At 34.3% G+C, this 26,296-nt stretch overlaps 1 protein-coding gene across 4 annotated transcripts in view; it reads right to left on the bottom strand.

Moving 5' to 3' along the window:
* LOC111064302 (calcitonin gene-related peptide type 1 receptor) overlaps positions 1–16,044 on the bottom strand; it is a 99,486-nt gene extending 83,442 nt beyond the window's left edge. For 2 of the 4 annotated variants that reach the window (XM_039425669.1, XM_039425676.1), the window contains exon 1: positions 15,896–15,965. The gene's annotated coding sequence lies outside the window, so the exon portion shown is untranslated. Of the gene's footprint in view, positions 1–15,895 lie in introns of all 4 variants that reach the window. The other 2 variants (XM_039425663.1, XM_039425658.1) reach the window with 2 other exon arrangements.
* Positions 16,045–26,296: the final 10,252 nt, after the last annotated feature.

Below are 26,296 nucleotides of genomic sequence, written 5' to 3'. Positions count from 1 at the left end.
ATTTCTCGGATTTTACTTTTTCCATTATAATGAAATCCATTGTCATGTAGATCTCATTATTTATAATAGTTTTATTCATTTATGTTCTTTGTTATGGAAAACTAACTGTATAGTTCATTTGCATAGGAATATGAGAATATCACATACATTTGCATAGGACCATTCCAATCCATTTTCAATAAATCGATTACAATAATTTTCTTTTTATAATATAGGAGACAAAACCATTGAGACTAACGACATCACTGATCTATCCTTTTTATTTATTTTTATTATCACTGAGAATGTAAAAGACCCTATGCAATAATTTCTACCTGCAAACATTCAAGTTCGCATTTAGTAGAATATTTCAAACACACCACATACAGAACATAAGTCTCAAATGCCTACATATGCATTGTATACAGATTGGGCGAAAAGTCCGAGAACGGCTTAATATCTCATACACAAAGGTAATTTGATGGTGTGTGTGATTGGGGATCCTACTTAAATTGAAAATACTACTCTACTATGACTTTAAAAATCAGGTCCCCCATCTTGGATCCGCCATATTGAATGCAACTTTATTTTTTTAAATTGGTAGCTGGTCATGCGATACATTTTTTCAATACGGAATTTCAAGAAAAAATTAATGGCGAAAACCGCACATCAATATCTCAAACCGTTTCGAAGATATTCACATTATTAATCAATACTATTCAAAGCAGAAAGGAGAGAAAAAATTCCGAGAATGGCTTAATATCTCATACACAATGGTAATTCATAATTTTGTAGCACTTGGAGATTTCTATGATATTGGCTGTCTACGTTATTCTAATTCAGATTTCTAGATATCTTGGAATTCTAATTCGTACTAGAAGGTTGTATTAATTTTCCTTGGAAAACTGACGCTCTCTTGAGTAAAAACTTCTATCTTAAGGGATGTTTTCGTAACTGACAGACGACAGAATCGACCTTGAATTAACATTGGTTCTTATGGGAGTATTCACGCGTCGGCAGAAAGTTGAGCAGAAAAAAGAACTGTTCGAAACAATCGAACAATCTATCGTTCATTTTTCCGTTCTTTTTAAGGTCTGTCAACACAATGCTCTAGAAGATGTTATTACATGCTATAAGTTGTTGAATTATGCTAGATAAGCTCGAAGCTGAGTTCATAGATGTTAGGAGATGTATAAGATGCTCATCATCAACCATTATTGAAGATATAAGAACCACCTTCTCAATATTAAACTAATTGATTAAAGTGTGACAATAAGTGTGATAAAGTGTGATAATTAATCATCTCAGCTATGCAATACGGATAATGTCGAAACGGTAACAAGTATTATAAATAGGCCTAGACACGAACAAGAAGATGTCATAGCAGCGATGTCTGCAGAAGAGGTGGAACATCGATCACTTCCTGTCGTCGCTCAAAAGAGAGCAAGAAAGGAGCGAAAGAGGTTCCGCTCTACCTCCCACTTCCCACCGCCACTCGCCTGCTTATTAATCCCTATCACGAAGAGTGCACACAATTTTCCGTCTTTTGTTTTTGTCACTGCCCCTTCAGCCTATTACATCACAAGCAGCGGCTCTCAAATTTATTGGCTGAGCATGAACAACGGTGGTGATGTGATTACTGTACTCCATTCATGGGACTGTACAGCCTCGTGGTTTATGTTACACAATTTAATCGAATCAATAAGGATAGAAATGATCCGCAGATTGAATCCTCCAACAAGGATTTGGAGATCTAGTGGTTTATAATTCTTAAAAATCCTGTGATGACATTGCATTGATATGGTAGATATCCGTATTGAATTGTTGTATTGAATCAATATAACTCTAAATACCCAAATATAATAGTTTCGTGACACTACACAGACTTGACGATCACATCACCACAAGTTTCGTGGAATATCTACTTATCATTATTATCAATGATACCAGTTTCATAGGATTGACGAAGTGAATTTTTTCTCTTGATTGACATTCAAATGAAAAAAAAAACATTCTTCAATAATATATATTTTGGTTTGACTGTATAGGTTTCATACATTTTCCTTTATAGATTTCAACCTTCTTCGCTTAACAATACTTAACAATCATTTTTCACAAATATCAGAATGTGTAACGCTAGTTAGCCTCCAAATGGTTCATATTGGTCAACACTAAATGGACAAGAAGATAATGGCGGTCAGACAAACTTATGTTCTCCTCTCCTGACCAAACACTACATAACAGTTCGGAAATTCTTGCTCTAACAAAATTATCTGCCTGGAGGAATACTTTCAAATCAATTAAGCAAGCCTGAATGGGTTGGAAAAGCCGCTTAGAGGCTAAGATCAAGGTGGAAAATAGATGGATGGTGTCGACTTCATCTGAAACTTGAAAAGGACTTTTAGTTCTTCTCTGAAACTTGGGGATGAAGTGATTGGATTAGAAAGAGACAAATTGGAAACAATGGAGGCTTTTGTGCACAGATAAGGTTGAACAAGGCAATGCTCTCCCACTCTGTTCATTCAGTCTAGGATATCGAACGAGAAGTGGAATCAAAAATGTAATAATTCATTGGACTTCAATCTAAGCGTTTCAGCTGAAATTTGAGTACTCTAAGGTTTTCCATATTGTAGGTTCAATTTTTTTTTAAATATGGAGAGCTATTGGCAACAGCAAAGATTCACATGTCACTCGAAAATTAGAGGGACAGAAGTAATTGTGAAAATGTAAAAGCTTGAGGTAATGAAAATATTCAATTGTATAGAGTGGATGGTGAGAAATGGAGTTGCTTGTGCAATGATGATCACTACGAATTGTTTCTCTCAGAAAGTCATTTGATCTTTATATTTCTATTCTTATGATGAGACCTGTAGTCAAAGAGAAAGCAATTTGTCTGAAAGGGATCAGAGTCTCAAGCAATCCTGAAAGAGAATAGCGTATTATTTCAGAGACATGTGAAGTAAGAAGCGCCAAGAAATCACAAGTTGACATTTTATTCCGTATACATGACAAAGTTGATGTTGATGTTGCCTACACTTTGTATCAACTCATATAACTTGGAGCCGACGTGATGCATCTCACTAAACAGCACCAGAGCGAACTAGAAACAGTTATTTCCAACAACTAAAACCAGACTCACACACAAGGTGCAACTTTCGACTCGCTGGAATTCCAAGTTGAGTGGCATTTTAAGGATCGTTTTCACCATTGCATTAAACTTTTCTAATCTTAGTCTCGAATTCAAATACTGATATAGGATTCTAACCCTGATTACCTATTTACCTGATCTATTGCAATTGAGTGTTCCTTATCAATTAACAACAATTATTTTAAATATTCTAAATATGGATCACTGATAGAATTAAGTTTAACCAAACTATTCTATATATTATATCTCAGAAATATTTTACAGAATTATTATCTTTTGTATGTTGTTCAGTGGCATTTTAAAATAAAAATCATCAGTTTCTTTCTATAGACCAAGAAACAAGACGGTGCGGTACATAGAGGATTAATTTTTTTACACTCTGTATCAATGTGAGAAAAAGAAAGCTCGATAGTCAAAATTTTGAGTTTAGATTTGATTCGAGCAATCTACTAAGAGAAAATCTCCATAAAGATAAACATTGCTAATGTATATTATGAGAAATTATTATGAGACTTGTGATTCAAGTCGAGAAATAGTTGAAATTGAATGAAATATTCAATTTATTATTCACAGAATATATAAAATCTGTGAAAAATAAGTCTATGCACCTCTAACCTGAAGAGGGAATTATGCATGGGAAGATGAACTGATTTGGAGGATTTCAATATGAAAGAGAGTTTCCTCAGCACAAGCCTAAGGACTCCATCGGTATCATATGAAATAATAGATCTCAGCTTACAGAAGTTTCATAGAAGCTAAAGATCTCATCTAACTTCCCAAACTTATCGCTGTTTGCTGTAGGCAATGATTCCCGATCTCTATCTAGTGCATTCCACATATTTGAAACGCATTCACAAGACACTATAATATATCATACAGTCTTTATGAATATTCCATAATATGTCTCTTCTGAAATGCAATAAAAGATATAAATCACGGATCAGAACAATTCATATCGTAGTTTTTATTCTAAACTTTCTACTCTGATGCTGATCCTATCAAGATTTTGCATTGATTAGAGTCAATAAAGTCTCAAATATTTTTCAATATTTTTCATAATCTGGGGTATGGAATCAAACTTCATGCTTCTCTCCAAAAATAGGATGAAGTATAAAGAAAATATGCATATCAAAAGGATCATTTTCATAATGAACCAGTGATAATGTTGAAGGAAATGACTCTGATAAACAAGTAAAGCCTGATCTTTCAAAGAACTGATATGAATGAATTGGTTGCCTGGGAGTAAAATGACTGTGGCGAGTGAACCTTTAAAAAATCTCAACGACGGATTAAGGCCACATACGAGTACACTGTAACACTGTACACCACTCCAACTCCGAAAAGCCTGAATACTTTTTGCACTTGTTATTTTCTTCCACCACATTAATTATTTTTGTCAACGCAGAAGTACGTTTTTCCATTGCTTTCTACCTGCGTCTCATTTATATGAAGACTAATTTTGTCCACACATTTATATCATACAGCATTAATTTGCTCTAAAGGTCAAAGCCAGTTGTTAGTTAACTGGAACTGTTGGAAAATGAGGAAAGGTTTTTCCAATCCAATCTTGAATTTCCCAGCAAATGATGCTCATCTAGAACTCAATTCACTCAAAAATGCTCAATTCCGGTCTTTGTATGTTGTAACGTTATTTTTTCTATAACGTGTGCCCCGCTTGTTACTAACCCTCTGATCCTAGTTGAAGCGAATGCTATTTGTATGCAACTAAATTTGCCACAGGTGTCTGGCTAATTCTCAGTTTATACGGCTCGACCAACTATTTAGGTTGCCGACTAGTAAGTACCAAAGAACCTAACCTCAAAAATTATTATTTTATATTATCAAATAATTAGCAATAATATTTTCTTTTTCATTTGGCTGTTCAAAACTGTAGCCTGGAAAACCGTTATTATCTAATCTTGGGTTTGTTGACATCGTATCTAGCGATAGCAATATAGCTGTTTGCTTGAGACCTATAAATTCTTTCCATTCAATGATTTTGATAACTATTATAAATATATTCTTACAATGTGGAATACAATTCTTAGTTGCTCATTATAAATAAATTCTATAAATGCTATTGTTGTTAGCACCAAAAATACACTCATGGAGAAAATCTCTATCTTCGCTATAAATTCATTGACAATGTTTTAGGAGTAACTCGATGCTATTGAGTTATGATAATATGAATATAAATCATATTTCTTCTAATGTTTGATTCCCTCTCTGGTTATTTACTTCTCTATCTGGAATGTTGGTTCATGTCAGGTTGAATTCAAAAGTATTCGCTTATGGTATGGATTATAGTTTCATATGGACTTTCTTATTTCTTGGCTCTTTCATATATGGCATCTGGAACTCCTTTTTTCGATATCGAATGAATAGTGTTCTAGTTATTTGCAATTTGCACGAAAATTATGTTCTTTGTTAGTTTCCCACTGTCAGCAATATCTTCATTCAAGCATCTTGATGCTTTTTATTTTCGTAATATACAATTATAGATTTTGTGAAGCTATTCAGTCATGTGAGGCGATTCAGAGAGGCTCAATTCCCACAAGCTCTCTAAATAATGTCTATCTCAATTCATACTGCCAGTTTCCGATTCTGAAGAGATCCATTGAGATGCAAATTTTCTCAGATTCAAAATTATGAATTTATCGGAATATTAAACAAAGATCTTCTTGTTCTTCCCCATCGGTTATGATTTGTATTGGAATGTTGATAGAAATATATATATATATTCTATGCTCATCCAAGTTACAGTTTTATTTATTATGTTCATCCAGTCATATATTTATTATTATATGTACTTGTATCAATGTATAAATAAATGAAAAAATGAGTAAATAAATATATTATAGCCTACATATATAGTGTGATATTATTGTGATACACCTTGTCATGCATCCAGTCGAGGAGTTGTGTGTAGCAACAGTACTCAACAGAAATACCCATCTTTCAAGAGCGCATTCTTCATCATAGAATAAATTGGAGATATAGAACCTATGTTAGCTGCACCATTCATGCTACACGCCAGGCACGGCTCATAAATATTTATTCGCATATTTTTCTTCTCAGTAACGAAACTGACATTCTTGTTGGTCGAGAGATGAGCTATTCATATGTTCATAGAAGCTTTTCTTCAGATATTCAGATGGCAGGAAGAAATACCTCAGTGAGAGTTCATTCCCGTGTGGTTATTAAGCGTCACACATCCTCGCTGTTTCGGATTCTGTGGCGGAGAAATAAATTTGAAAAATGTCAGGCAGTGGAGAAGTTCTTTCTCTTTCACTGAGTTTATTCTTGATGCTTGAAAAACATGCACTCAACCCAAACGAAATCAGCAATAAAATGGGTTCCTAGGCCGTTCAATCGTATAGAAGCCACAATCAGTTATCGTTAATTTCCGATACATATCATAACATCCACATAGAATAGTCTTGGACTATGCACCAATGCATGGAAATAGATAGAATGCTCAGAAATTTGAATATTTCTCAGTTATTACAGTTTGAGTTTTCAAATATTTGTGAGTAATATGTGAACATTTACGTTTTTGTAAATATTTTACAGAGTAATCAATATTAATCTCAGGTCTGTCCGACAAAGCATCCTCTGATACATGAATTGACGAAGCTGTCTATATACAGATGTGTTCTCAGAAGTTCAATCCTAGTTCTTCACTACGGAAGCTGGCGTATTATGGAGAAAACCAACTATGCAGGCCTGACTGCTGTATTCCTAATTACAGAATCATGGCGTGCTAAGCTGGTAGAATCAAATAGCTTTCAACAAATCAGGTGGTTGACTAAATAGTATTGCTATGTATAGTAGCGTATTGATGCTGTAAATCGGTCCAGGGATCAACTTGTGATACCGTGACTGTACCAGTAGACATATAGCACAACTAATAAATTCATGAAGATTTGACTATGGATGAGTCTAATCATAAAATTACTCAATTGAGTATCATTATTTTATTACAGTCGACGTCGGCTATCTACAATGGTTTCCCATGAGATTTGAGAAAAAGAAAGATTATGAGAACGTTTTATACCTTTAGAGACACGGTTTTGGGATGTGTAAGCATGTTGCTTGGAATTTTCAATAACACCATAATTTCAATATTTGTAATCAGACTCAAACTGCAGTATCGTATTTGCCAAGTCTTCCACTAGCACCTCCGTTGCACTTCTTATGATTGCAATGGTTATTGGTATATAATATCTTGAGCCCAACAATTACTGGTGGGAATCAGCAGGGATCCCGTTACGGACGACAACAAACTGATTCATAAGAGGATTTGCTTCAGTCGAGTTATGCAGATTCGGGCGTGCTTTGTAATCGAACACAAAGCCGTTGAGAAAATGGAGGATTCGGCGAACAATGCGAACGTAATCATCCATCAGTGGAGAGCATGTTTCCCGATACACCCCCTCTCCTCATGACAATATTGTCATCGGCTCACATGGGCGATTTGATTATGACTTGAAGCTTCATTATTACTTTTTCGAATCATCCCGCACCTCTTCAGCTCAATCCACATTCATTTTTGAGCTGAAAATTGATTGAGCTCTCAAGCGTCACAATTTAATTCCCTTCATATTCCATAAAGAATTATTCAATCAAATACACAAGATATGAGCTCATCTGCATCCACCGAATGGAATTGACAATCCTAATCAATATTATATGGATGGATGAACTTATTTTCTGTAGAAATGGAAGACCATTCTTTGGAATCAAATTAGTTTGGAGGCAATTAAATTCATTTCTGTACATTTTACTGTGAAGGCCCCCATCCACGATCAAACAAGTTTGAACAAATTAGTACCTACTCATAACAACAGATCCCGCTACTGGAATAAACGTGAGATATTATAAGTGCACCAAGAATACATGTATATTTGGTACATTGGGTAATATGATAGAAAATTAGTGTGCGTTTATTCAATTTGTGGGGCCTGATATTATAAGTATGTACAAATTCGTACAACCTTGTTTGAACATGGATAATAAGGACCTTAAATGAGATTTGTAACAATATTCATTGTTCCAATTGTAAATGATGAGGATTATGCGAATTATCATGAGAAGTCAGTCCTGCATAACAATTTATTTCGCTGCTTTCCCTTTCTGCGTTGTGTTGTGTCGATTTTGTTAGTGTGTGCGTAGAAGTTATAGTACTAAGAAAATCAACGATTTTCCTGGAGCATCAGTCTGGTTCATGACCTTATAAGGCAGGAATTTGTGTCCGATTGATTATCAATCATGCCTTATTTGATTAGGAATTTGGAAAATAGCTGTCACTTGGTGGGAGAATGTATCTTAAATTGTAGTTGTACCGTTCCTTTCTATTGGCGGAAAGTCTAATGAATAATTTCGATAAAATAGTAAATGCCAATCACAGTTAACGTTGGTTAGGTTCCTATCTAGTGAGGCCATTCATGACAGCTGTCCACGGCAAGACAAGAGAAGTAGAGTGGATTCATTCAGCGTCTGTCCATTGTCGCTAGCAGAACTGAATAATGTAATCTCAGTATTTTGTGTTAATCTTTACTTTTATGCCAGCTATAGGCTTGTTAGTATTTGGCTGTGGAACCATTTGTGAACCATAGCATGTTCTAGTTTTTTCTGCCTCAGTATATGCTTTAATTAAGAAGAGAGGATATCAAATTTGTAACCTTACAACGGAAATTTTCCTCCTATAACCGCTACTAAAAGTACGTCATAGATTTATAATATAATTAAGGAAATTATTATCGATGAAAGCTTCCATCAAAGTATTAAATTTATTGTGATAGATATATTTAAGTGTAAGTGTATTGTGATCGATTTATTGAGTATAGTCCTTTGATTCTCTTGTAATGGTAATTCAAACTGATGAGTGATGGAAGAAAATGAATGGTACATGCTCTTGTAGAAATGTAGAGTACCTATAAGAAGGAATTGAAATATTTTTGATTTTAAATTATTTTTAAAGTGGAAGCTATTAACCTAAATTCAAATGACAGTATTTTGTGTTATAGATTTTATTTGTTTTGCTGATTCTAATGAAAAGCTTTCTTGATTGTTTAGGATTCTAATGATTTTCTGATTTTAGGATTTTAATGATTCTAATGATTCTTCCTGATTCTAATGAAAAGCTTTCTTGATTCTTTAGGAAACACCTATCGTGTAATTTATTTTTTTAATTACACTCTATATGTAATTTATGTAAGAGAACAGACTGAACAAACTAACAACAATACTCGAAAGACCATATTATGAAGTGATTCAATCAACAAGTGAATGATGTATTATGGAATACTATGTGCCCATCTCTTTGTATAAAGGGCATGACCCTGATTACAAATAAATTCTTTTCTATTAAATCAATATATTGAAGTAGGTAATGTCTATTTGTGTTTTAAAGTAATAAGTATTAATTTGAGTTTTATTAAAAAACCTAAATAAGGTTGATTTTATGATATAACTGAAGTTAAGTTAATTTGTTTTATCCCAGTTTATTTTTTTATTCTAACAGCGGTCAATGTACGAGTCCATCAATTTACGGGTTCATGAATGTCTCGTAAACGTGTGTCTTTAAGTCGCTGAGATGCCTCTGAATCGATGGCAGTCCTAGAAGCTTGGGGTATGCTGTCTCCTGACGCTCCTAGAGCTCAATCACCGAGCCTAGATTCAAATTGAAGAAACAGCTTTGAGGTAACAACTTTTTCCAAATTAAACAAACGTCCCAGGAACTCCGGATGTGACAGAATGGGTTTCAGTGACTATAGACTTTCAAAAGTGGAGGGGTATAAAACGTGAACCATTTAATCAATTAAAACGTGCTGAATTAGACCATTTTGTTAAATCGTAACTGTGGAATTCAGGACTTTGGGATGGATAAATTACAAATTTTATTAATTTGGGTTGAGTAATAGATTTTCGGTTGTATCTTTACATTGAAATGTGAGGCCATATTTTCTCTGTAAGGATCCAGCTGGGAATTTCAGTTTTCTTTAAATTTATATTCTATAATCTACTAAACTACTAAGAGTTGAATTTGCATATAAAATGTTTTAAGGTCCACAAATGTTTTTTAAATGATATTTTCATCTTAAAGTTGTGAAGAATCGAAGCTTTAAAAGGACCCTAACCTAATTTAGGGTCTAAAATACCTTTTCTAAATCTGTTTTCATGACACATTTTTTTTTGAATAGTTTTCCAATGTAGAATTCCGTTATGTGATTTTTTTAGGAATATTTTGTCTTTGCTGCTTTCATAATAATTATAAAGATACAGAATGGATATTATTAACATTTGATAGTATTTTGATAGTGTTTTAAAAGTTTCCAAGTGTGTTCTAAATGTTCTAAAAGTTTTCTGAATTTTATGCTGATCTTTCTTTTAAATATTTATTGTTATTTATGATTAACTTCTGAGAAATATCTATGATAATTTTTAATTCTTCTTTATGATATTAGAGTCCTTCAAGCTTCTTATGATTCCATCTAAAACGTTTTCAATGTAAAGCAGACAGAGTAGGATACTATCGAATTAGCTATATCGGAGATAACTTTCTAAATTTTAGTGATTCTATTTTCGGTTTTCATGATGTAACGTCATTTTGTTTTATCAACTGTTGAATTTAACTGTGAGAGGTGACAATATATTTGATATCTTCTCTCTATTTCGTTGTCTCTCTTGTCATTTCTGGATTCCCGTTCTCTAGCACTAGGTATGTTTATCAAGCATCCCTTTTATTAAGTTATATTGTGTGTGCGTCTAAATTCTAAATTCAAAATTAACTTTCTAAATTCATTGCACGGCACCGATTGGATGAGATTGGACCTTAAATATGATTCCGACTACAAGCAAGGATCAGAAGAGGGATGAATATAGGAGCATTTTTGTGATTTGCAAGTTGAATCACTATTTGAAGTAATGTCTGTAATCTGTCTCCTCCAGACATCAATCAATATTGTAGATCACAATGAATGGAGGAGATGAAAAACTCTCATGAATTCGGAACGAATTCGAAGAAAATAAATGATATTTAAATTGATGGATTCAATTTGAAATTGATCATGACATTCTTCAGTAGTGAACAACGCGAGCATTTCCCGTCTTCAGATGATTATAGGGAACATGACAGGTACGCGAAAACTTTCTCAGTAATCTGTTATGACAACTATTATACCGTGTTTTTCATCCATTGAATCACGCTTTTTCTGGTCGAGACAACTTATAAAAGAGTCTTTGTGAATGAACTGACTGCATGATATTACTTGTGTGTGGGCAGAAAAGTTTTCATCTTGTCAGCAGTTTAAATGTATCATTCCTACGGAAATGAAGTATTTTTCTGGAGATTTGACTGTAAACTAGGGATGTCAATCCCGGGATCCCGGGATCTCGGTCCATTTTTGATACCTAACAATCCCGGGAAACAATTAAATATTGAATTCATTTACGGTGATGAATATGAGTTTTTATAACTGATTTATTGTTCTAAGTGTTTGACTAATAAATTTATTCTACAGGCACAGCCTACAGTTGCATAGATACATAATATTGATTGTATACTGTTCTCTTTACTGGCTTAATAGAATTCGCATTATCAGTTCGCATAATTGTCAGAATGGTTGTTGATCAGTTGTTATGTCTCTACACTTGATTCTGTTCAGCACACCAATTACCAGTCTAGACGGCGCAATATTTGCAATAGTGCTGATGGCATTTCCTTGAAATGCATTCCGAACTTTGTAAAGACTTCAGAAATCAGAAATAAAAAAGCACTAACGATACACTTTCTGTCCAATTATTCCTCTCCTCTTCTCTTTCTCTATCATGAGTAGAATATCTAGTTGAAGTAAATATTATAGTTGGCTCTACGAAATTTCATTTAGTAGTGTAGTGGTTCAGCTTTCGCGTTGTTTGGTCGGTATGGCGTTACGGTCTTACAAAAAGTATTCTAATTTATTATTAATTCGCTTTACAGTATTTGACGTAATTAAAGTGTGTGCTCTATCCCGTCCTAATGTAGGATAGAAATGTTTTTGTTCTACTTAAAAAAGACTCTGATGAGTTATCTTGCTTTCCTCAGTTCTCACTATCATCTAGGATAGAGCAAATTTAAGGTAGGATATGAAAAAAACAGTTACTCCTAATATTGAAAACATTTATAGAAATAGAATGTTCAATACATTTTAATATTATTAACAAGTATTCTTTATACATTTTAATAATAGCCTCTTTAATGGGCCCTTTTCCATCTCCACACACTGTTACTGAACATGTAATTGAGGAGGAACAATTGGTTGAAAATGCATTAAACTGATTTTTGCCAATCCCGGGATCAGTCCCGGGATCCCGAGATTGATATTGGATAATCCCGAAATACCGGGATTGGAAATCAGTCCCGGGATTGACATCCCTACTGTAAACATGAGCACATTACCATAATATTATATTCCTCATTGCTTTGAAAATATTCCTTGAATGAATTTCTCACTCTATCATACACATTCCTGGGAAGCATTCACCAAAAGTAAACGATTTATATCATTTTACACGTAAGAGAAAATACTGAATCTCTCATGGTCGATTTTTATAAAGTTATATTTCATTATGAAATATCTAGAACTGTTCTGCATTGCTTCTGTAGAGACGTGAGTTAAGGTATCTTTAAAACACAATTTATAAATACCGAATGCAACAATTTATTGTACAGTATATACTTATATCAGTGTATGGTATAATGATACATACAATGTATAACTTAGTAGACAGACTTGGCTATATAGGGAAATAGAACCTGTGTGTACTCTTCCTCTCTTATTGATGAACGGAAGATTGATTCCTCAGCTACTGACCGTCTCCAGTGCAGTGCAGTAAAAAGATCGTCTTTCATGACTCATGACCCACGCGAAACATTCCATGACAGTCTTCCTCCAAGTCATTTTGTTTATTTCACGTGGATGGATAGTAATAATAGCATCTGAAAAATAGCTCAAGTTTCTTCTCCATTTTTGGAATTGCAAAATGTTCCACTCGAGCTTTAAATGCAATGTCACTCAGATTAATGCAATTGAAGAATAATAATTTCGAAAAATCCAGTTCATTATTGTTCTTGTTGAATATTTATAATGTGTCAATGTATATTGGAGTAAGAGTATATTATATCTGTGATATATGATGAATTTGTGTTATGTAAGCGCACAATAGCACTAGTCATGTGTATGTTATGTATGATGGTGGTGGTGATGATGATTAAGATGATGATGATGATTATGATGATGACGATGATGGTGGTGGTGGTGGTGGTGGTGGTGGTGAGAGATGGATGAACTTCAAAGGGAAGTGATTTAGAATCTCATCACTGTCAAATTAGTATAGGTGTCCTCAAACAGTTGCTGCCCTTCTATCATGAGTACGGAAGTTCACAATGTTATGATGGATGTTATTATTATTACATGTTTTTATGTCATGTGTTAAACCCTGTCCGCAATATTATATGCTAACCACTTCCTGATTGATGACTGCAGAAGATTCTAGACTCTATAATTTAGAGGAGGTTGAGAGAGCTCTTCAGAAAAATAAGGATACAGGTTAAGAAATTATTCAATGGATAAAACTTCATTGTTTTAATTGTATTAAATGTTTTAGTAGCCTATTCTAATTTGTATTGTAATTGTTTTTAATGAATAAACTTTGATTTGACTTTGATTTGACAGGTCTGAGGCATCAAGATTTCTAAAGGATTCAAATTAAGGTCTCTCACAATTGATTCAGTTACTCATGGAATCGAATGTGAATTCTTTTGAATTTCACATTAAAATTACGTTCAGAGAGCTTCGTGCTCAATCGAAATGTGTTAAACAATGAAGAATTGAGGATTGAGTCAATGTGGGTGGATGAAGTGATGAATAGAGTCCGGTAGACTGTTACAAATGACGGCGACGAAGGAACGACAATGGAATAAAAACCCGGGTTTCAGACAAATGGACCGAGTAGCTCGAGAGGCCATCCATGGCAATAAAGCACAAGATTTGCTGTGAGCCTCGGCTTCACAAGTAGTATATGTTTTGTCATTTCCAGTCGAATCACTGAATACGATTTTTCGACATCCAAAAACTCAAAATGTTGATGCTGTGATATTTTATTCCAATTAAGGGTTGGATGTGGACCTACTGATAATAATTCTCATTGAATCTCTGTGTAATGTGGAGAAACCCATTTAGCCTGTTATGGATAGCACGTGCCCCACATCAAATTCATTTCGGATTATTCTCAATCATGAATAGCTCATAGTTACAAGATCACGATTCTTGACTATTCGCATACTTTAACATGATCCCTCGGTTTCAAACAGTCATTTGAAAAGATCTAGCTTAATTTCATCGTTGGAAGATAGAACTAGTTCCAAGTCTTCCGTTTCGCTTGATTTCTGTTCTTGATTGAATTGATGATGTAAATCACTGTTTGATTTTGGTTGATGATCATTGTTCATGATTTTATAATTTTCCTACTGTGAAAATTTTTCCCAATGTGTTATAGATCGAAATAAAATAAAATGATCGCGGATGAAATTTCGGATAAATGGAGAATAAAATTGGATGCACTTTAAGTTTACTTTGATAGTATTATTTGAGAGACATTAATATATTATTCGAACCGACGCTTCTTCATCATTAGCTACATATTGTATACGGCTTGTAAAGAAATCTGAACATTATTTCCGTGGTATTCGAAGTGTTTATTGAATTATTCTACAAAGCCTGGAAAGTTGAACACCTTGATCTGTACTCTGCTCACCTCACCATTCAGTCCACCGTTGAGAGCCTGGCGGCCAAAGAGTGCTTTTTGAAAAAACTTAGAAATCAGCTCACGTTTCTATTTGATGCAGAAAGAACAGCCTCTACAGCCGGCTATTTATAGTGCACGTGATTTACATCAATATTTTTGGGAGTTTCACAAAGGTGTACCTGATGATCCACTGGGAACTAAAGTAGAAAGGATACATTCCTTGAGAAGAGTAAATCTCCAGGAGATTTGCTTGGAGAGAATAGATTATTTTTTTCTCAATAAGTATAACTCAGACATAACGTTTCTAGCACATTGTTGTTCACTAAGCACTTTATCACTCTGTTTTTATAATTGAACAGCTTCTTAGGAGGAACTATGAAATCAGCTCTGTGATACATTGGAACAATAAAATTCTACTCAAACAGTATTTTTAACAGACTAAATTTCACCTTGCATTTTCTCCTTGGATATATATCTTTGTGATTTTTCTGGCTTCAAATTCATCAAGTTTTTTAATATTTTTGAATTTTCCAATGAATTTCTAAGTGAAATAATCATTTGTTTAAAAATCCAGACGATTTTTTTAATATAGGCCTAATGTATATTTGTACAGTAAATTTTTGTGATCTTTATAAAAGTGTCTTTATAACCACATTTGTACTATTTTTATCAAAATGAGGGAGAGGAACAGTTTTGGGTTTATCCTGTTGATTCTTTCCCAATCATCAATTTGATATTGTGATTGTGAAATCTAATAATTAAATAAATAAACATACAGTACATTCAATCCAAGAATTTACCATGTGATAATCTTTTGAAGATCTGTAAATAGAGCTATGACGAGAGTGATTAAGTGATCAAGTAATTGATGAAACAATGATATTTGGACTACATTTTTCATGGATTATAGAATGGTTGATTCTGCCAATCAATCATTTCTAACACCCACAAAATGCATAAATACATACAAAAACTCACCTATGAATCGGGCTTACACGAATATACTGTCTAGTAACTGCGGTAGAAGCAGATGCATTTGAAGAAATCGAACCCTGAAAATGGAGATAATGTATTAATGAAACTCAATCATTCAACATTTCCAACCGATTCACTGCAATCTATTTCATCATCTTCCACCTTTATTTGAGAATCATATCAGTGTGAAGCCCAAAATTTTGTTTAATATTTGTCCATTAGTTTTCTCAGAGTTTCTATTTGTTCAGGAGCTGAACTTATCAAAATTATCAAACAAGACTTCCTCTGGTTTTAAAAGGACTGTATTTTGAAGTGATAAGCAAGTTTGAACAGAGGAAACAAATTGTTAGCTGTTAGTTCCAGACTGAAACAAGAAGCTGCAGGCCATTCAGCGTTCAGTTTCGTAATAATTCATATCCACGCTTCTCTTCTCCTTTGGCAAAACTCGTATGACAAGAACATTTTAATTAGTTTAGTTGTGGAATAAACTGCTTCCAATGAAACGTTCATTCATTTAAATCTTACGATCATTCGATAATCATAGGACTGGAAATTCGGGAACTATCACCCGGGAACTATTTATAGCAAATCCCATGCAATACAATTTTGTAGATTGAAACTATTGAGAAATCACAACGATTTAAGAGAGAATCTCACGTTCATTATGGAACATGTTTTCAGGTAACCAGAAATAAATCAGTTTTCCAGGCCAGTAGCTACCAGCTACCGTTTAAATAGAGGATTCCAAAAAATATAATACACTCTTTGACTGTGAATGTAAACGGAATTAAATGTTGCGGGTTTCTTCACGAATAAAACACTTGAGGCGATTTATACTGATTAGATTTATTACTCACAACACTATAACACACGGAGGTACACTAGAAACAATCATAAAATGAACTACCTGATAAATTACACATAATTATCACAAGTGTACGTTAACTAGTATAAATAGCAGCTGTATAAGAATGACTGTCACCAAGAATAATCCTCCGGGTAACCCTCCCATAGGAGGGCTCCCATTTTTCCATCAAAAGTTAGTAGTCCACTGTGCTGAGTTGGCATAACAATTAGCCCACTGTAGCTATTGACTCGGTTATCCTTCTGAAGGTGAATAGCAAAAGTATTATTCACTTTCAGAGTTGCTCTTGGCCCACCATTGTCATTTAGTTGCAGTTCTTTAATCCTCTTATCAAATTTATCTTTCATGTTTCTGCGTTTAGTTTTCAAAATCTCATTGTTTTCCTGAAGTTTCCCAAATTTATCTTCTAGAATTTTATTGTTTTCTAGAAATTTTCATCAAATTTACTTTCCACAGATCCAGATCTACCTTCTAAAGATAATCTATTTTCCTCCAATTTACTTTTCAATGATGATTTATTTTCTTCTAATTTACTTTCCAATGATTTAAATTCACTGACCATTAGGGCTCAGGAATCTAATTCGAATATGAGAAGGTTTCTGATCCTCACCCTGAGTCACTAATTCTTTGCACAGACAATTTTGTAGAACAGATTTTGGTCCATTTGTATCTAAATCACGCTCTTCGAGTTCGGCTTTTAATTGTCTCACTTTCAAACTTGTAAGTGTCACACCTGTCCTTACCATTTTAGATTGAGTTCCAAGAAAAATATTTCGAAGTTTACAGATATTTACAGATCAATAGCGATTTCAATAACACTAAGATAGAAGTTCACTCACTTAAAGATGGTAGTTCACACACAGATAAGAGTTCAATCAATCGGAGATAAAAGTTCACACTCAGATATCATTTAATAAAAGTTCATAATTCAAATTTCAAATTTCATATTTTATTCAAGTAAGTTACAATACATTCTGGTTTATACACGAATCCACAATAAATTACAGTACAACAGCTAATTATGCAACAAATTTCACATATTATGAAAACTTATTAATTACAATGAAGATTGAATGCAACATTAGAATATTGATAATATAGTAGGTATTGTAATGTAACTACATAAATCAGCGGTGTTTCAACAATGAATAAATGATAATTTCAATGGATAAATATCCACCCCACTATAAATTATATGTGTTGGGGTTGCGTGTTATAATTACTATTTACAAACTTCATTCACTGATATGGGATTGAAGTTTTTTATAATAAAATTTGTAAAAATTTATAATACAAACAAAATTATGAAATTAGTAGATAAATATTAATGTTCTTTAAAGGATAATAATAAGAAAGGTTATTTTTAGAAAAATGAAAAACAGTAAAGAGAAGAATGAAGAATAAATAGTTTCAATATTTAATATTTATAGTCTAACTAAATTTTCACAATTTTCCACTCCAATATCAACCAACCAGGAAAATAAACTTTCCTTGAACCTGTGTCTATTGCACAAAAGCAATAATGTGTAAACTTGTGTAAATGTGTTTAAACTTTAATGTGTAAAAGTTTACACACACGGAGAAAACAATTTATAAGATCGCCTCAAACAATAATGTCCCCAATTCTGACACCAATGTTGCGGGTTTCTTCACTAATAAAACACTTGAGGCGATTTATACTGATTACATTCATTACTTATAACACTATACGGCATGGGGGTGAACTAGAAACAACTATAAACTGATAACTACCTAATAAATTGCACATAATTATCACAAGCGTTAACTAGTATAAATAACTGAATAAGAATAACCTTAGAGAAACAATAGCGTAAGTAGATATCTCATAGTATAGGGCGTTTATGTCGCAACTTCTACTGTTATCTCAAGCCGATTACTGTCGATTATTGTAGATTTTTACTGTTTTGGCCGGGTAAGAGTGTATGAACGGCACAATATGAAACTACCAGCGCCATAGAGCTTCACGGGAAAGAACTACGTAGACTATAGGCTCGAGATAACAGTAAAAGTTGCGACATAACGTCCTATACCATGGGATATCTACTTATGCTATTGTTTCTCTATGGAATAAATGTCACCAAGAATAAAAACTGTATAAACAATTACAAAAGTCTATTATCACTTTATCAATGTCTGTCACAATTAGAAGAAGCGAACAATACGACTGTAGTTTCTCAACTCAACACGCGCCATTTATATAGGGTCAGCAGAACAATCTAGAAAGGTGGAGAATACATCCGGCCTATCACAGAAGAACTCTCAAGAAGGGTTTGGATGTGTGGCGAAACGTCCAACCAAACGCAGTGCATGTAAATCGCCAAAAGGCTCCAGAACGCGCTTGACATTTTTTATGTACCGTACTGTTATTAGTAGACGTGATAAAATCTACTCATATGGTGGCATTCTGGGGGTAAGTACTAGAAAGTAAACAAGAGTTGCGTTGAAATGTATAAGAAATAATAGTCAAATTATTTTTATAATTTCAAAACATTCTAAATGTAAGGTTAATGGTAAATAATCTATTCTATTCTAAGCTTATTATTGTTTTTCTTCTCGATGAGTCTATAATATTTTCTTTCCAATGATATATTTTATTGTTCCGAACTATTAGTTGGCTGTGTTTGGTTATAGTGTTAGTGCTATTGTGTTATTGTTTTAGTTATTATTCTATTGTTGTGCTTGCTGCTATTGAATTACTGCGTTTACTTTGCTATTGCTAAAAAAATTTGGTTTGCAATTGCTTCAAGTTGTTGAATTAGCGCTGATAGTTTCTAATGCATATTATTGTACATTTCATTCATATTACTGTTATTAGTTGTTATACTTCTGAATTGCTAAGTTACTTATTTGACTCTATGTTATGTATCTCATATTTATATTTATATTTATATTTGTCTTGTTATTTTCGTTGATCTTGTTACTATTGTATTCTTTTGAAATTGGTGTATACCGTGTAAAGACGTGCTTCCTGGGGGGTTATCTCTTATGATAGAGTCCCACGTTGTGAAGCCATTGTGTGAGATGGTAAATTTAGTATATATAAGAGCAGTTGCTAAAGTCCCTAATTTGCGAATAAATTGGCAAATAGTTAAGGCCGTCCGGCTCGAAAAATTGCTGGGTTCAAACCGCAGATCTAGCTCAGTGGTAGATACATGAATTCTCCAAATGTAATTGATCACCACAAGGTTCAATGACTGGTGATTAGTAATTCTTACCGCTGCTTCTGTGAAGTTCTTGAAGAAGACCAATAAGGAAATCGAAAAGATAGTTGATGACTGATTACCAGTAACCATGTATCCAACCGAGAATAATGAAAACCAACTATGTTTTTTTTCTAGTTGATTTTTAAAACACTCATCATGAACACAGGTATCCACCAATTTATCCTTCCGAAATTCCTTAGAACTTACAATGCCAGTTCTGGAAGCTCTCTGGATCCTTATATGATATAACAGGAACCTTATTAATATAATTATTAATATGTTCTTTCTGGCGAACTAATGTGACTATCATCAAAGGATGATAAGTACTGAATGCTCTTAATAAGGTCAATATTAATTGATTCACTAATTTTATATGCTGCTGAATATTTTTTTTTCTTGGTACCAAGACAGCTCAAACTGTATATCACGAGATGAGTTAGGATAAAATGAACTTCTATGATTTGTATGCTGACATAAAACACAAAATATATTCCCATAAAACAATATATATATATATATTTACATAAATCTTCCTCAGTATATATAATACACCTTTTGTGAGTAAACTTTATAATTCAACTTGTACTGGTTGATCAAACAATCAGCTGATTCGTTAGGTATTGATTCAAATAACTATCGATTTATTCTAGATCGATTGATTCATTTGAAAGTGTAAACAAATAATTCTAACCTCAATGTACATGCAAACTTTTATTTTTTATGATCTGCCAATAATAAATAAGCTGCTTTATAATTTGTAATTCTGCCAATGGATCCTCATAGCTGTTGAATCACAATTATGCATGTTTTTTCTTATCATTTTAGATAATACGATTACTCTTTTATCACTAACAACATTCGATTTCACTTGAGTGGTTCTTTGACTAGGTTATCTTTCTTTTCCATTTTATAATTCTATTAAAGTTCAATAGTTCATTTCAAAATATTTTGTTGTGCTCAAATACCACGTGACAACCGTTGGAAATGTAATAAATAAATGAATAAATGAATAAACTATTCAATTCTTATAACCTTCTTGTAGTCTATCTGAAATACTTTTTTGCCGTTCATTTGAATGCCAATCCTGATCTTCATACAGGTGAGGGGAGGGCCCTGTTTCGGCCAATGGAAGACGTTCATCCTGATAGGCCACGGGTTTCACCAAAACCAGTGCTCAACCATGAGTATAAATCAATACTGCAGCTTTTTACTCAAGTTTTAGTTTACCAGAGATTGATAATGATGTAACAACCGAAACCGGTATCTTGATTTTCAATTAATGTTTGTTTGAATAATATCATGTATTTTTATTCAGTTATGCTACTCTATTGTATTTGGACTGTCAATGGATTAATCCGTAGTTCTAACTAATCAACAATTGAATTCATGATAAGAGAAGTGAGCAGTTCAAATTCATTATTAAGTCTATGAAGAGGTCGATTACAGTACAATAAATAAGTTGAATTCACGTTCATCATTGCTGATTGGGATGACCTTCAAATTGAATTTTGAAAATAATCAGCCTCATTCCAAGAAAAATCTCAATCAGTACAAGTTGAAAAAAATTATACTAGGGTAGCATTCAACATATTCATACCTGGTAAGAGCTGTGGAATATAATGTGCCTATACTCGAAATATAAGTATAAGTATAATGAAGTTATACTTATAATGAAATAATAAATATAATTCACAATTTCCATACGAAATAAAATATTGGACCTCGTTTTTTATGATAATCTAGAATATTGCGAGGATAAGGTAGAGTAGGGTACAGTTTTCTATCATTTGCTTTTGAAGTTGAAGCCGCAATAAGCCGAGCGGGCGGCAATTTATCGTTACCGGCGCTGGGCTTCATCAAACCGCTCATTGGTAGTCGTGCACTATCGTTGGTCTTTAATAACAGTGCGGATCTCGCCAAACAAGTCCGGGGAGCCCATCCCCGTCCCTTCGGGAGCACTAAATTATCCTTCCCTATTCACTGCGGCTCGTTGAATAAATGTTGAGGCAGAAACCACCTTGAGTCCTGTCAAACTTTGCCTCCTAAAACCAGCTGTCATTAAACTCCCAAAGGAAAGCCTCTTTATCATAGTGAGAATAGGGTGAGCTCTTTTTTGAAAGTCTTGAGGACTTCACTTTTTTGGAATCTAATGTAAAGCTCAATAATATAGAATAAGTAAAATAATGTAAAGCAAGGCACACTATATTGTGGTGGTGATATTCAAAGGTTCTATGTAGTATTGGAGGTGATAGATAATCATGCATCTCATCACATGTTCTTCACATGCATACAACGCATATACATCATAATATATTATCCAACATACACATAGGCCACATGTTTTTCTGTAGCCTGGAGAATCACACGAAGTGTTCATCCTCAGGATTTATTATGGTTAGCACCTCCTATTCTTTCAAATCCTGTAAATGAAATGATTCTTGAGGTTTCTCGATTCTTATAAGTGAAAAGGCTTGTCCCATCACTTAGGCGATCTCGAGGGAACTCCAGTATCTAGAAACATTTTCCAGTTCCAGACTATTGAACAATTTTCGAGCTATTCCCAGACTTCAGCAGTTGTAAGCAGGGTTGGAAAGTTCAAGGAGATCATTCCCCTCGATCAATTGCGTTTAATAACACGGGAGGAAGCATCGCATGTGATTCAATACCCACCGATTCAGTGAATGGTCTTTCGTTGCCTGTCCTTGAAAGTTGGAACAGTATCCAGTGTAGAGTTGTATTTCCAGATGATATTTTCCAAATGAAGTCTAACACATGCATTACATGGATTGATTGAGTCAAGTATCATGAGAGTACCGGTATCATTGAGATAAACTTAATTTATAATGATGGGTGATAGTTTTTATTAAACTCTCATCCAAATAAAGTGAGATTCTCGTTCCTAAGTCGATTAAAAAGGTAGGGAGGCATAGTTGTCACGTTTCATTTTTCACCGCCTTCTGCAGTTGATTGCTGTGATTCAAGTCATTCAAGTATATAATGCAATATTTATTTTTGATTATAATGATCAATTCCACATAAAATATATTTTATTCATCAAGAAAATTATCTTTACACGATTTAATAGAACATTTACATCATTGAGATTGAATATTGTGGTAGTACACTATATATTTCTACTCAGCCTGCAAATGATTTGGCAACGGCGTCAAGTCAAAAAAGATTGGACTCACCTGCTCTGTCCAATGACAGACAAGGATAAAAAACCAATTTTGATCAGATGCTTACTTTGAAATGTGGATCTCACTATATAACAGCAGCACAGAAGTCCTTGATGTAAACATATCCCTATAGAGAAATGAAGATTTACAAAAAATCATGTAAAATTATTTGGAATGTATTAATTGTTTTACCCAATTATTTGGGTACGCGACTACTTGACACCCCGACTAGTTGTCCCCTTTTAAAACCGGTTTTTAGGGGACAAGTAGACGTGAGTCATACCCGTCTAGTTGTCTCCTTTCTGAGGAGGTGATAACTAGTCGGGGGGACACCCTGTCGCGAGGGTGCGAGGTGTCAAGTTGTCGTTTACGGTCATGACTAGTTGGCACCTCCGGTCCAGTAGGTGTCAAGTAGTCGGGGTGACAACTTGACGGCAATGGTATATTTTTACGAGGGTACAAGTAGTCGTCTACGGTCACGAAAACCTATTCCCTCGACTCCACTCCACAAGAAATCACCATTCAAGCTGGCTCTTATTTGAAAGTTGGAAAATGAAGCCTAACTATCAAGATCTATATGAAAAGGCATTAAGATTCCTAATTTTGATATAATAAGATATTTTCAACATCATGTCTTTGTGAGTGAGCCTTTTCAACCATGGTGCAATCAAGAATAAGTAAAATAATGTAAAGCAAGGCACACTATATTGTGGTGGTGATATTCAAAGGTTCTATGTAGTATTGGAGGTGATAGATAATCATGCATCTCATCACATGTTCTTCACATGCATACAACGCATATACATCATAATATTATCCAACATACACATAGGCCACATGTTTTCTGTAGCCTGGAGAATCACACGAAGTGTTCATCCTCAGGATTTATTATGGTTAGCACCTCCTATTCTTTCAAATCCTGTAAATGAAATGATTCTTGAGGTTTCTCGATTCTTATAAGTGAAAAGGCTTGTCCCATCACTTAGGCGATCTCGAGGGAACTCCAGTATCTAGAAACATTTTCCAGTTCCAGACTATTGAACAATTTTCGAGCTATTCCCAGACTTCAGCAGTTGTAAGCAGGGTTGGAAAGTTCAAGGAGATCATTCCCCTCGATCAATTGCGTTTAATAACACGGGAGGAAGCATCGCATGTGATTCAATACCCACTGATTCAGTGAATGGTCTTTCGTTGCCTGTCCTTGAAAGTTGGAACAGTATCCAGTGTAGAGTTGTATTTCCAGATGATATTTTCCAAATGAAGTCTAACACATGCATTACATGGATTGATTGAGTCAAGTATCATGAGAGTACCGGTATCATTGAGATAAACTTAATTTATAATGATGGGTGATAGTTTTTATTAAACACTCATTCAAATAAAGTGAGATTCTCGTTCCTAAGTCGATTAAAAAGGTAGGGAGGCATAGTTGTCACGTTTCATTTTTCACCGCCTTCTGCAGTTGATTGCTGTGATTCAAGTCATTCAAGTATATAATGCAATATTTATTTTTGATTATAATGATCAATTCCACATAAAATATATTTTATTCATCAAGAAAATTATCTTTACACGATTTAATAGAACATTTACATCATTGAGATTGAATATTGTGGTAGTAGGCCTACACTATATATTTCTACTCAGCCTGCAAATGATTTGGCAACGGCGTCAAGTCAAAAAAGATTGGACTCACCTGCTCTGTCCAATGACAGACAAGGATAAAAAACCAATTTTGATCAGATGCTTACTTTGAAATGTGGATCTCACTATATAACAGCAGCACAGAAGTCCTTGATGTAAACATATCCCTATAGAGAAATGAAGATTTACAAAAAATCATGTAAAATTATTTGGAATGTATTAATTATTTTACCCAATTATTTGGGTACGCGACTACTTGACACCCCGACTAGTTGTCCCCTTTTAAAACCGGTTTTTAGGGGACAAGTAGACGTGAGTCATACCCGTCTAGTTGTCTCCTTTCTGAGGAGGTGATAATTAGTCGGGGGGACTCCCTGTCGCGAGGGTGCGAGGTGTCAAGTTGTCGTTTACGGTCATGACTAGTTGGCACCTCCGGTCCAGTAGGTGTCAAGTAGTCGGGGTGACAACTTGACGGCAATGGTATATTTTTACGAGGGTACAAGTAGTCGTCTACGGTCACGAAAACCTATTCCCTCAACTCCACTCCACAAGAAATCACCATTCAAGCTGGCTCTCATTTGAAAGTTGGAAAATGAAGCCTAACTATCAAGATCTATATGAAAAGGCATTAAGATTCCTAATTTTGATATAATAAGATATTTTCAACATCATGTCTTTGTGAGTGAGCCTTTTCAACCATGGTGCAATCAAGAATAAGTATAGTAACAGACTGTATAGAAACAAGTGTATATAAATAATTATTTATCCTCATAATAACTACCAGACTTCATGTAATGCCTCAGTTGATAACCAGACTGATAGCTTCATCTGCCATATCATTGATGGATGAAAATTTGACTGTCCTAGCATTAGGCTCAATTTACTCGTAAACGGTGCATCTGACGGGGAAATATAACTGAACAAAATGTGTTGAGAATTGTATTCTACATGGTTTCCAACCAACTCAAAAAAAGGTGTCCTAAAAATAGCAAAGACGGCAAATATCTCCCGAACCGTGCGTTTGACGGGAAAATGTTACTGAACCAAAATTGGTTAAGATTCAATTCTACATCATAACCAGTAATAAATATTGTTTGATTCCTCCCTACACCGCGGGGCTGTAAGTTGTGCCAACTCTGTAGGTGACAAGTAGTCAGTGTGACACCTTGACGCCAGCGTGTAAGCTGTCATGTAGACGTGAGCCATCCCCGTCTACTTGTCTCCTTTCTAAGGAGGTGACAACTAGTCGGGAGGACACCCTGACGCGAGGGTGCGAGGTGTCAAGTAGTCGTTTACGGTCATGACTAGTTGGCACCTTTGGTCCAGTAGGTGTCATGTAGTCGGGGGCAATGTTATATTTTTACGAGGGTACAAGAAGTCGCCTATGGCCAAAATGACCAGGTGTCAAGCAGTCGGGGTGACAACTAGATGGCTACCCAATGAGCTTTCAAAATGAATTTATGAATCTCAATTGATAGATCACGAGTGTGCT

This window comes from Nilaparvata lugens, chromosome 1 (genome assembly GCF_014356525.2).
Source record: "Nilaparvata lugens isolate BPH chromosome 1, ASM1435652v1, whole genome shotgun sequence".
Lineage (NCBI taxonomy): Eukaryota > Metazoa > Arthropoda > Insecta > Hemiptera > Delphacidae > Nilaparvata > Nilaparvata lugens.
The sequence above is the reverse complement of the archived record's forward strand: the minus strand, read 5'-3'. Positions and strand labels throughout refer to the sequence as shown.